The 12,813-nt window shown below is 41.5% G+C and overlaps 1 long non-coding RNA gene across 14 annotated transcripts in view; it reads right to left on the reverse strand.

Annotated features, from left to right (window-relative positions):
• The window catches only part of LOC144310200 (uncharacterized), an 807,232-nt gene that overhangs the window by 456,234 nt on the left and 338,185 nt on the right, over window positions 1-12,813 (reverse strand). For 2 of the 14 annotated variants that reach the window (XR_013375884.1, XR_013375886.1), the window contains exons 1-2: window positions 10,618-10,802; window positions 3,168-3,248 (exon numbers count right to left, since the gene is read on the reverse strand). The exons of 11 other annotated variants lie outside the window; for them this stretch is intronic. This is a non-coding gene — a long non-coding RNA (uncharacterized LOC144310200). Of the gene's footprint in view, window positions 1-3,167; window positions 3,249-10,617; window positions 10,803-12,813 lie in introns of those variants that run through there. One more of the 14 variants, XR_013375887.1, reaches the window with a different exon arrangement.

Raw genomic sequence — 12,813 nt, forward strand, 5'->3', positions numbered from 1 at the left:
CCAGCATTGTGTTTGTTTCTTTTTGTAATTGCTAGATCTCTCTGACACGCTGAAGAGTGGATTTAATGCGTTTATTGTCTCTACTTTTAAGCATATCTAACTGGACTTCACAGGAAAACAAAAACAAACACCTTTTCCTCCCATTAGTCACCATTATTCTATTTGAATATGACTAAGATCTATCAATATACATTGATGAATGTGGCTTAACTCTAATGACTCTGATATTATTTCTAGTAAAACCTCTTCACTGAAAGACAAAGGCAAACATAACCTCCCTCAGAAGCAGAACCTGATGGTATCAGATGTCTAGCACCAGGAATTTCTGTTTTGTTTTAAGAACAATGAATTAGCACCTCTTCCTGTATGTAGGAGGCTTTTGCTCAAACGCATGTGGCTCAAAAGCCCTCATAAAGAGTTTATCTGGGGGATGACCAGGGAGGTGGTCTTACCCAGAATGAGGTCAGGTTCAGAAAATGTGCAAACTGGACAATCCACATTAAATTTCTTACAGTTTCTTAATTGTTTTGTGCCTGTGTTTGCCTTGGGGTTTGTGTCTGTTCTTCTCTTTGCCTGGAACACTTGTTGGTCCAGGGTCCCCCTACATCCCTACCCACTGCCACCACCACCACCACCACCACCCCGGCCCCTGCAACATGCGCTCATTTTCATTCTGCTGGGGTTGGCATTTCAGGTCTGTAGAAACAGAGTTTTCTGGAGGGATACTGTTTGTGTGCTTTCTGAACCATTGCTATGTAAATCTTCACCTCACTTCTGCTCGGTTGGTTGTATGCCCATCAGCTCACAGCTTGAGCTCCTCCCTCCTGCCTGGGTACACAGTGACCTCCTCTTCAACTGGGCCTTAAGACAGTGTCTCCTAATGTACCCAAGACCAGCTTCTAAGTCTGCAGCTTGCTGCTTGGGGCCTCTGCCCACATCGGCTCCTTGGCTTCACGTGTCCCTCTGCTGCAGCATGTTCTAGATGTTCCCAGTGCCCCTTCAAGCCCTGAGGATCAGGAAAGGGGGGAATCCTATGCTTGTTCTGCATGCATTTGCTATGTGATCATGGGTAATTAACTTCCCCTGCCTGGGTCTTCTTTCACTCATCTGCAAACAAAACAAAACAAAAACAAAACCCTAAAAGTATGAGCAAACTTATTCTTAAAGGCCAGAGAGTAAACACTTTAGATGCTGAAGAGCCAGATGGTCCCTGTCACAACTACTGAATTTTGACATCATAGCACAAGAGCTGTCATAAATACGTAAGAAAATGGGAGTGTCTTTGTTCCATTAAAACTTCATTTACAAAAACAAGGGGCAAGCTGGAGTTGGCCCATGAGCTCTAGTTTACTGGTCCTTGGTTGAGATGATTTGTCTGATTCCTCCTCCAAAATGCCCTGAAGCCACCTCGCTCCCACCAATATAATTGAGTAGTTCCTTCTTAGCTCCTGTTCTTTTCTTCCCAAACACAACTGCAAGTAAAAACAAAAGTAAACATACATCTTTCCCAGCAGACTATAAATTCCATGTGCACAGTGATGATGTCTGTTTTTTCACCAGAGTATACCAAGATTATTGCAAAGTGTGTAACACAAGTAATCTCTCAAAACAAACAAAAAGTAAATGAATAAATGAGTGTCTGCTCAACCTTTATGAAAACAACCTTCTCTGAGAGAAGACCAGAGATAACCCCCCTCCACTTAAATACATGTTCCCCGCTACTCTCTCCTGATAAATAGTACGTTTTCCATCTTTTTCCTGGAGGTTGGAATGGATTTGTACTGAAGTATGCATAAATGGTTTCTCCTTTTCCCTGAGTGGGAAGGACTTCATGGCAGTGCTTCTCAAATTGCAATGAGCACACCGAACACCTGGGACCTTGTTTAAATGCAGGTTCCGGTTTAGGGTGAGTCAGAGTCCTGAGACTTCATTTCTAGAGGCTCCCTGGTGAGATGGATGCAACTGGTCCATGGACCACAGTTTGAGTTGTAAGGCTTTAGGGAACTTCTGCCCTGAGCACTTTTCCTTCATGTTAGTACCTAATGAGGAGAATTTGGGACTTACCCCAGATATCCTTCCCAGACAGGTTTATTTTGCTTTTCTTTTTAAAACCTGAAAATGACTAAGTTTTCTCGGCCTATGGCACAGAGATTAAAGACACCATAAGAAGTGGAAGTTACTTTCTGTGCAAGAAGGATAAGGATCACACTCCATGTCTATCTTGTTAATCAGAGGAAAAAAGTGAAGAGAAGGGAAGGTGGCAGAGCACACTCAGATTTTATCTCTGTGCCACAGGGATCCCTGGACACTGATGGGAACCAAGGAAGGATGGCTAGGCAGATGGCACATCAAAGCACACGACAATGCCCTTCTCATGGCCGATGGTCCAGGAAAAGGTATGCGCTTGTGTGAGAATTATGTTCGTTTTAAGAAGAAATGCTTCTTCTTAACTCATGATATTTCCTTCCACTTGAAATGAATTTGGTTAGCATATCACTTCCTCCTCTTTCTGCCCCAGAAGAGAAGAGAGTGGCTTATAGGATATTAAAGTCAGATAGAATAACCTGAATAGGTTGGCCCAGCCCCTCCCTATTTCTCTTAAGCTCAGAGACCTGTTGAAGTACGAGGTCAGTTTCACATCTCCATCCTCTCAACCTTCCCTGGCAAGTCCCACACTTGGGAAGCCATCCCCTCCCAGCACAGCCTATAATCCAGTGGATGTAATTCCTGGTGCAGTCTTCAGACCCACTTGGCTTTCAAACCAGACCCTAGAATAAAGGTGAATCTGTAGTTCTTATCTACTACTCCTTCATCTTCTTTTTCAATTTGTTTAGACTCAGGCTCAGGAATACAAACCAATCCTTCACTGTGGTTCTTCAAACCAAGTGTCACACTTTGGCTTGTTCAAATTTTTATGTGGAGAACGCTTATAAACTGGTTCTATAGCACTGATAATCTTAAAATTGGCAGCCACAGTATGGGTGCTAAGGCCAACGCAAGTGGTTCATCTTACACAAACCCAAACATGAGTGTGTGGAAAAGAGAAGTGCAGGCACATGTAGAAGAACCACTTAGTGAGTACTCTGAACAATGATAAGGAGTAAGGCAGAAAGGGCTGTGCCACAAAACTGGGCTCTCTCAGTTTTCGTCCTGGCTCTGCTACTTACCAGTTCCATGATCTTGAGAAAGTCACTTCACCTCTCTGAACCATAGTTGCTTCTTCCATGAAACGTGGATAACAATGCTCACTGGGTAATTAGAGAAAGCAGAGTCACATACCCACGAAAGATCTTTGGGTACCATGAAACTCTGAATGATGACTGTTATATTAATATGTATAAAAAATGATTTCAAATCTCTGATGTTCACATACAGAGTTCCATATCCATTAGAGAATTTGTTCATAGGTGTGCATCCGGAGAATCATGCAGATCACACGGTATTAGTTGGTCTTTACGAACTGTGACAGTTTTAATCCAAACTCTAACTTTATAAATAAAAGAGCAGAAGCAATTGGCCCAATATCACATGTGAGTTAGTGGCAGATTCATGAGTACATCTTGACCAGCAAATTAGGACTCTGGGTGACCATTCCATAATATGCAGTATGGTTTTAGAGATTCAATCTACTACATACGATTAGCCCAACCTCAGAGAATGGTATAGGCTCACACCTCCTCACTTTAACATGACTATTAGTTGGGAGTTATTTTTAGTGACACTTTGTAGAAACCCAATTTAAAGCGATTAAAGCAAAATTAAAGGGAGGGTCTTATATACCAAAAATTTCAATATATTTCTGAGACCATATGGCTAGATCAGGGTCCTGTGTTCATTTTTGTTTTCTTCTGCGATTGCTTCATTCCCAGGCAGATTTTCTCCAACCACCAGGAAAGAAGCTCACATAGTTCTTTCTGGCTCAGGAGTTCCAATAATTTGTCTGCCCTACTTGTGTTATAAATTTATTCCTGACACTATTGGTGTGGCCAGGAGGATGGAATCCTGTTGTTAGCAAGACTTAGATATGGTACCAACTCCTGGGGTGGAGTCATGTAGTAAATTTTTTAAAAACCATATAGACTAGCCAGGATTATTATGGAAGGGGGAAGTATTAGTCAACCAGAGTGAGTGATGCTATAAAAACACTATAATGTGCCCCCTTTAACATTCCTCATTAAATAATTAGCCATCTTGATGCTTTGCTTATCATGTTAGTTTCCTACTGCTGTGTAAGAAATCCCCACAAACGTCACTGCTTCAACAAAATACATTCAGTAGTTCACAGTTCTGAAGGTCAGAAGTCCAATGTGGCATGGCTAGGTTCTCTACCCAGAATCTCACAAGGCTGAAATCAAAGCATGAGCCAGGCTGAACTCTTATCTAAGGGCTCTAGGGAAGAACATGCTTTTGTCATGGAACATGGCTCCCTCCATCTTCAAAGCCAGAGATAGTGCAACAAATCCTTTTTGTTCCTTGAATTTTTCTGACTTCCTTTCCTGCTACCAACTGAAGAAGAAAAGTGGTAATCTCCCTGTTTTAAGGCCAACTGATTAGTAACCTTAATTACATCTTAATTACAAAATCCCTTTTGCCATGTAATATAATATAATCACAGGAGTAACAACATCATGTTCATTTTCCTGGGGATTAGGCAATTGGGAGGACTCAAAGAAAATATTCTTTGATTATTTTGCCTGCCCCACTTTCCCTGGGCTCTGCACCCCAATCCTGGATGTCAGCCTGATTCTTTAGACCTACAGTTATTTACCTGGCTCTGGAAATGACCTCCTCCAGTTGCTGTGGCTGGAAGCCATCTACTGACTACACACCCCCAACCTGGTGAAGTAGCATCCATTCCCACACCCTACCTGCAATATCCCACATTCTGCTCTCTTCCTTAGGCCTTACTTATGAGAAAGGAAGAATTGGAAGGACCTTTCGGCCCATTTCTGCTTTATAGCACTCTCCAAGTGCCAAGGTATAATCTGAATCCTCTCATCCAAACCGCTCCCCCACTCCACCTTCCAGGATAGGAAAGATATCTCCCCTGTTGTAGCTTCCTCAGGTTCTCTTGGGACCTTAGAGGAAATTTATACCTGCTGGGACTTCTCAAAACCACTATGACCCTTCCTTCAGGTTAGGCTAATCTTCAAGGCATCCCAGTTTAATCTCAGCTTCAACAATGCCTCAGAAAAATAAACCATAAATCAAAATGAGTTTCCTTTGGGATGAGTCAGATGAGGCAAGAGTGGAAACCCCATGGACAGAAAACCAGCCTAACTTGTTTTACCATTAGTGGTGACTTGGGCTTTACACATCATTGCTCCTGGAAAGAGAAACATCTCATTGGAGTGGAGGAGAATCCTAGCCTTCATGCCTGAGTGGAAGGATATTTTCAAAGAGGCTGAGAGAGGAGCTAGGTTTAGCTAGGGAAGTCCAGCTACAGGACAGAAGGCCAGAATGGTGACCAAATTGAAATCAGGCAGAGAAGGACAACCTTCAGGGGTGGGCATTTCATCCAGGGGCAATGTCTATAAATCAATTTATAAAAAATGTGTGTTGGAAGAGGGTTCTATGATCAAATATTTTGGGGAAAAATGAGGCAAAGAAATTACCTAGATTTTCTGACTGTAGAATTTTTCAGACTTTTGAATATATAATAGGCATTTAGAATCTCCAGTAATAGAAGACATCAGGGATCAGCAAGCATTTTCTATAAAAGGCCAGTAAATATTTTAGGCATTGTGGGCCACATGGTTTCTATTGTGTAACAACTCAACTCTGTGGTTGTAGCAGCAAAGCAGCCATGGATAATATGCAAGTGAATGGGTGTGGCTGTGTTCTAATAAAACTTTATTTACAAAAACAAGCAAGTATTTGGCCTTCAGGCCATAGTTTGCCAACCCTAAGATAGGATTAACAAATTTACTAAACCACAGAATCCTTCATTCGCTTGTTCAACATGTCAGTTATTTATATGGGATAAAACTAAGAGTCTTGCATGCAGGACACTCTCTGGTTCACTACTACCTCCCTGGCATCTATAAGGGAACCAACACTTGTTGAACAGGAAATATTGAATTAAATGGTAAAATAAAACAACCCTTTCAGAAGAAAGAGGGTCTCCCAAGGAACATACTGATGACAGCGAACTATTTAAAACAGTGCTTCAGAGCAATAAGAAGCAACTGTGTTTTGGAATAGAAGAAAAGGAGAGGAGTAGAAGGCTGAGGGTGAAGAGGACAAGGAAGGGATACAAAACAGGAAAAAAAACAAAATATGATAAGAGGGCAAAGGAGAGAGAAAGGAAGAGGCGGAGGATCAAAAGATCTGTTTCTACCCACAAGAAAATGGCTTTCTGTGCCCCTGGCTGTGCATGAGTGTCGGTGTCCTGAAAGGGAAAACCTTTAATGAGGTGCTGAAAAACCCACTTTGGCATTAATTAACAAGATCACTAGGCTGTCATAATTGCAGAAAGATAAATCATCAAGAGATATTTCCTAACAGAAATGCAGGTCATTACAAAATATTATTTAAAGTCACATTTACATATAAAAAGGATCAAATGGATGTTGTCCCACTTGGCCCCCACCTTCCCTCCCCTCTCCCTTGTGCCTGGTGCAATGCACAGGAATCAGTACAGGGCTCTGGGTATGCCAGGGTCTTTGGAATCTCTGCATATCATGCTCCCAGAGGGGCTCGATGGATGCAGAGCTGTGAGAACTGAAGGGAAATTTTGTAGACAAAAATCTCAGGGCTGCAACACCATGTCCCCACCTGATTCTGTGCCACTTATGCTACTAAATGCTCGAATTCCTCACTTACCTAGGGTCTTCATGAGACCAGTAACCTTATCTAGGTTTTTCTCCCCTCCATTATGTTCTCAACACTCAGTCTGTACTATGACACCCTATAGATGCATATTAAAAATATAGATCAATTCTTCAGGACTCAGCCAAAGAGTTTCCTACTTTGAAAGGTTTTCCCATATATTCCAACCTAAATGAAGGCACTCTCCTCTAAGACACTAAGGGGCATCTCCTACTCCTTTGTATGGTGGCATTTAGAGAAGTAAACCTACAATGGCAAAATAGAGCAAGGGTCAAGCCCTCCCTTCCTCCCATTAGAAACAGAGCTCCTAGAGACAGGACCCTGCTACATTTATTTCCATATCCTTACCTTTAGTACAGACCTACGTATGTAGTACATGTTCACAGCAAGTGCTTCTTGAATGGATATTAATAATCACTATAACCTAGAAAGGCAGGGGCAGAGTACTCAAAAGACAAAATTATGTGGCTATGTCAGAGGAACACAGAAGACAATTGAAACAACTCCCAATAACTGCTGCTAGAATGATTAGAGCAAGAAAAAGTAAGTAACATAGTATTAGTTTAAAACTCACAGTGTGACATAAATATATTGGGCAGGCCCTGGAGTGGCTGCCTGTGGGAGCTAAGCCATGAGCTAGAAGGACAGATCAAGAAAGTGATGTGGCTCAGGGCACTCACTGTGTCTGCAGGACAGTAGTCCTAAAAAAGAGTTCCTTTAAGCTAGAGTGTCCCAAAATAGGCTGCAGGTAACAGACACTGCTTTGGTGGTAAATGGACATTACATAAAAAGGGGAGCCCCTGTGAGGGTTCAGGTTAATTCTAAAACTAATAGATATCTATCCAAGATTAAACAAATAAATTAATTGATGGCAGATGGTGAAAGCCAGTGTCTCACTGTTGGTAAGCAAGGGGGAAAGGCTAAAATAATCCATGTGGTAATGGATTAGAATTAGAGACGTTAGTGTGAACTCATGTTTAGTTTAACATAGATATAAATAGATACTATATGTAGGTAAACAGATATGGATATACAGATACAGATACAGATCTAGAAAGAGATAGTCATATATACAGAGATATGTTGACATACACATATATATTTTCTAGTCTTGTCTTAGTTCTAGGAAAGCCTAGAAGCAGTGGCATCCCAGTAGTAATGAGGACATACAACATCCCGATCTCAGTTTCTAAATTCTATTCTCTGATTAAAGAAACCAAGGCTCCTTGGAGAAATGGCTTATTCTAGGTAATGGCTTATTCTAGGACTAGGTAATGTATAAGATGAGCCTGGAGCATCTTCTGGTGCCAGGAGTTAAAAAAGCTCTTAAAAGACAAAACTCTGTATGTGTTCCAGAGGAGCACAGAAGCCAACTGATAGGGCTCCCAATAACTACACCTAGAACAATTTGAGCAAGAAACATAAATAACATAGTATATTGGGTTAAAATCCACAATATAACATAAATATCCATAAGTTCATATTGACATAATATTTAAATAAATGAATGAGTGAACGAGTGAATGAATGAATGAATGAATGAACAAAGGAGAATATACAAATCTTCCATACAGAAGAACTTCAAATAATTTATGTATATAGGGATCCCTGGGTGGCGCAGCGGTTTGGCGCCTGCCTTTGGCCCAGGGCGTGATCCTGGAGACCCGGGATCGAATCCCACATCGGGCTCCCGGTGCATGGAGCCTGCTTCTCCCTCTGCCTGTGTCTCTGCCTCTCTCTCTCTCTGTGTAACTATCATAAATAAATAAAAAAAAAAAAAAATTAAAAAAAAAAAAAAATTTATGTATATACTCTATCCTCAAGGAAGTAGGGCACATTCCTCATCCCCTAAGTTTGGGCTGCATATAGTGACTTCTCCTAAAGAATATAGTATGGGAAGGGAGGGGAAAAGTTACTTTATAGTGGGAAGCCTCAAAAACATTCGGCCAGGTGATCAGGGTCAATATGATTAGGGATGAGACCTGTTGGTAGCATACACTTTCAATATGATAATGATGTGATGAAAGAAAACCTTTATTTCTGGATTCTTCCTCCCAAAACCCATAACTCTAGTCTAATTATGAGAAAAAAACATCAGTCAAATTCCAATTGAGGGTCATGCTACAAAATATCTGAAAGATACACCTCCAAAGCATCAAGGTCATCAAAAACAGAGAGAATCTGAGAAAGTGTCATAGCCAGGAGGAACCTAAGGAGATGCAATGATTTAGCGTAATATGAAAATCTGGATGGGAAAAGGATATTAAATTGAAAACTATGAAAATTAGGTTCAAGTATGGCGATCAGTGAACAATAATGTATTAGTACTTATTCGGGAATGGCAACAAATACCACAGTTGGTACCACGCTAACCTCAGCAACCCCTTATGTATTATCTGTGTTATCTGTGAAACTTTTCCAAAGCTAAAATCATTCTAAAACTAAAAGTTTAATACAGTAAACAAAGCCATGAAGAAAATAACAACAGTAAAACACTAAACAAAGGCCCCCTTGTACCCGCCCCCCCGCCGCCCGAGGTAGGACCACTGTTACAATGATAGTTTGCCCCTTGCAGTTGTGCGAACATGCCTCCACATGCTGCCTCACACCCCATCTCTGTAGCTCTAAGCTGACTCTGAATGCAGACCCTGGGTACGCCCCTCACTGATGTTTTCTCGGCTTATCTGTACCACTGATGCAGACATTTCTTTTATAGTTATCCATTGGTGCTTTCAGGTGTAAATCTTTCAGGTGTAAATCTTTCATCGGGCAAGCTCAAAGCCAACACTTTGAAACTTCAAGATACTTAAGAATCACCTGAGGGAGCATGTAAAAATGCAGATTTCTGGGCCCCATCATCTCAGAAATTCTGATTTACTCTGTGGGAAGGGAGTCCAGTTAATCTGCATTTTAAATAACCTCTACGGCTTTTCTGGTTCACACATTCACATGTGCCCTGAGCTAAAGGGCAAGGACTAAGCACCATTACGACTAAGTGTCATTCTTCTGCTTCTCCTCCCACATCCAGCGCGGTGATGCTTCCTAGGTACTACAAGCTTGGCAGAGAGTCGACACTCAATAAATATTTGATAAAAGAATGAACGCATGGATGAACCATCAAGATCAACATTTTGAAAAAGTATCTTTTTGGGATGCCTGGGTGGCTCAGCAGTTGAGCATCTGCCTTTGGCTCAGGGAATGAGCCTGGAATCCTGGGATTAAGTCCCTCATCGGGTTTCCTGCATGGAGCCTGCTTCCCCCTCTGCCTACGTCTCTGCCTCTTTAATCTCTCTCTGTGTCTCTCATGAAAAAATAAACAAAATCTTTTTTAAAAAATTAAAAAGTATCTTTTTAGATTTAAGAACTTTGACATTGGGCATCACGCCAAGGGATCCCTCACCATTAGGGCAGCCACAAGCTATGGGACATTAAACAAAAAACAGCATCCATGGGCATTTAAGGCCATTCACTGTGCAGATCATGACTGACGCGCAACACGGTAGAAAAGAGTTTCCTTCTCAAGAGTGAGACGGATTCTTGCTGTTTGTTTTTCTGCGCTACTACCATTTTTAGTTGGTTTTTTTTTTTTTTCTATTTTGCAGGCTCAATTAAATGGGTTTGCCTTCTAAATCACCAGCTCAATAATTAGTTTGGTTGCATTTGCAGGTAGGAAACTAGGGGCCCTTTCTCCCCCATAGGCAGAAAAACACGTGTGCAATTAACTAATTGCAGACTGGTGCTCATCTGGTATAAATGCTAGAAACACTCACAGACGTACACACACACCTTGATTTCCGGAATAGTCTCTGACCAGGGGACAGGAGAGAGAGGCACAGAGAATAATATGCTCTCAAGAGGTGAGGCGTTTGGGTAGAGAACACCTCCCCTTGCCACAGGGGCTCCTGTAGGGGGTCACTCCTCCGGTGCCCTCAGGAACACAAGGACACGTGGGAAGGTGGGATGTTCCCCATTCCCAGAATTCTGTTAGAATGGCTGTCATTGTTCAAGTTAGAATATTGCTGGTTAATTGTTGGCTCTGAGAGAAAAATTATGAGCAGGGGAAAGGGTTCTGCATGGATTTAGTGTATTTGAATAATTTAGACCCCCACAGTTCATTTGACAGGATTGTTTTTCTCTCACAGGAGCCTGCTGTTACAAGAATTAAAACTGTCGGGAGTACCAGGGGCTGTGCTAGAGCTTAGTAATGAGGTTTATCAGTCAATAAATGATTTTATACAGCAAATTAAACTGTAAATTTCGTTTGGGTGGTAAATATTTAGAGAATAAAGATATCTAGTTAATGAGGAGGGCTGGATGATTCTTTAAAAAAAAGAGCAAGAAGGAAAAAAGGAATGTCAACCTTTTAAATCTTGAATGTGTCTGGAACTGGATGACAATTTGCTCACTTACAGGTCTCTCTCTCTCTCTCTCTCTCTCTCTCTCTCTGTAAATAACAGAGGATGGCTTCATTGTTTGTGTATTTAAGGATGCAATGGAAAATCCTCCCATCGCTGACTTGTGCCTACTGCCTCAATGTGCTAATACCTCCCGCACAGGGTCCTTAGGAACACAGGAAGGAAAAAAATATGCAAACTGCTTACACAGGATCTGGCTCGAGGTTCATCCCTTCTGCCAAGATTTATTTTTAAGTGCAGATACCCTAGAGCTGTGCTGTCCAATATGGCAGCCACTCACCACATGTAGCTATTCAAATTTAAGCTTACATTCATTAAATTAATTCATTAAATAAATTAAAAATTCAGTTTTGTAATTGCACTTATCACATTTCAAGTACTCAGTCACTACATGTGGCTATTGCCTGCTGTATCAGCGCCCACATAGACAGTCCCATCATCGGCACTATTTCAGAATCTGTCAGACAATTTCATGTTTCCTGAGCTGGGGCACCCATAGATCTGGTGTTCCCTGGAATGGTTTAATTGGCACATGATTTTTTGAATTATCATGATTAGGTATCTGTGTATAATTACAAAAAATATTACAACTCAGTTGTCAAATCTGTGGTTTCACACATGTCAATGCTTAGGACAAGGCAGTCGAAGTTAAAATACAACAACAACAATGAGCAAGTCAGTTTAAGAAAATATTAAATAAATTATTATTGGTTGTAATTATTTGCCAAAAATCTTAGAGTAGCATACAAAGGAATGACTGGTATTTGAAAAATACTGAGCCAGGGTGCATGGGTGGCTCAATTGGTTAAGCATCTGCCTTCAGCTCAGGTCATGATCTCAGGGTCCTGGGATCAAGCCCCATGCCAGGCTCCCTGCTCAGCGGGGAGTCTGCTTCTCCTTCTCTCTCTGCTCCTCCCCCTGCTTGTGCTTGCTTGCTCACTCTCTCTCTATCTCAAATAAATAAAATCTTTGAGAGAAAGCAAGCAAGCAAGCAAAACAGTAAGCCAATAGACCCCAAGGGCTAGGAAGTTTAAGAAGAGGTGAAAGAAGAAAAAGAATAGCAGAACCTAGAGAAAGAGAGGTAAGAATGTCTGAGTCCAATTTCTCTAATCTTCCAGTTTTATTCTGGGCTAACCCAGACCATATCATGTGGCCACCTACCAAAGTCATAAATAGTCAATATATGCTCCACAGTTCTGTAAGCTCAGTCTTTATTGCATATCCAGGAAGTTCATTCAATATGAATGCCTGGTATATGTGGGATCTTTAGAACTGGTTTCTAGAAACTCTATGTGTACCCTAAAAGGCCCAAATAAGAGTAGGATTTGCAGATGACCTTGTGGGTCACAAGTCAAGAGGGAAGATCAGGACATTCTGACCTGCACTTCTGGCTTTCCATGTCAACAGTCCAAACCAAATCACCATCAGCTGGGAAGGTTTGTCTCCCCTCCCTCATGTGGCTCATTCCTTGAGCCAACTCCTGTCACCTTCCTGCCCCAATCCACCAGTCACACCACTACTCTCTGATCATAGCACACTCTGGAATCTGGCAGTATGTGACCTTGGT

Source organism: Canis aureus, chromosome 3, assembly GCF_053574225.1.
Source record: "Canis aureus isolate CA01 chromosome 3, VMU_Caureus_v.1.0, whole genome shotgun sequence".
In the NCBI taxonomy this organism is placed as follows: Eukaryota; Metazoa; Chordata; class Mammalia; order Carnivora; family Canidae; genus Canis; species Canis aureus.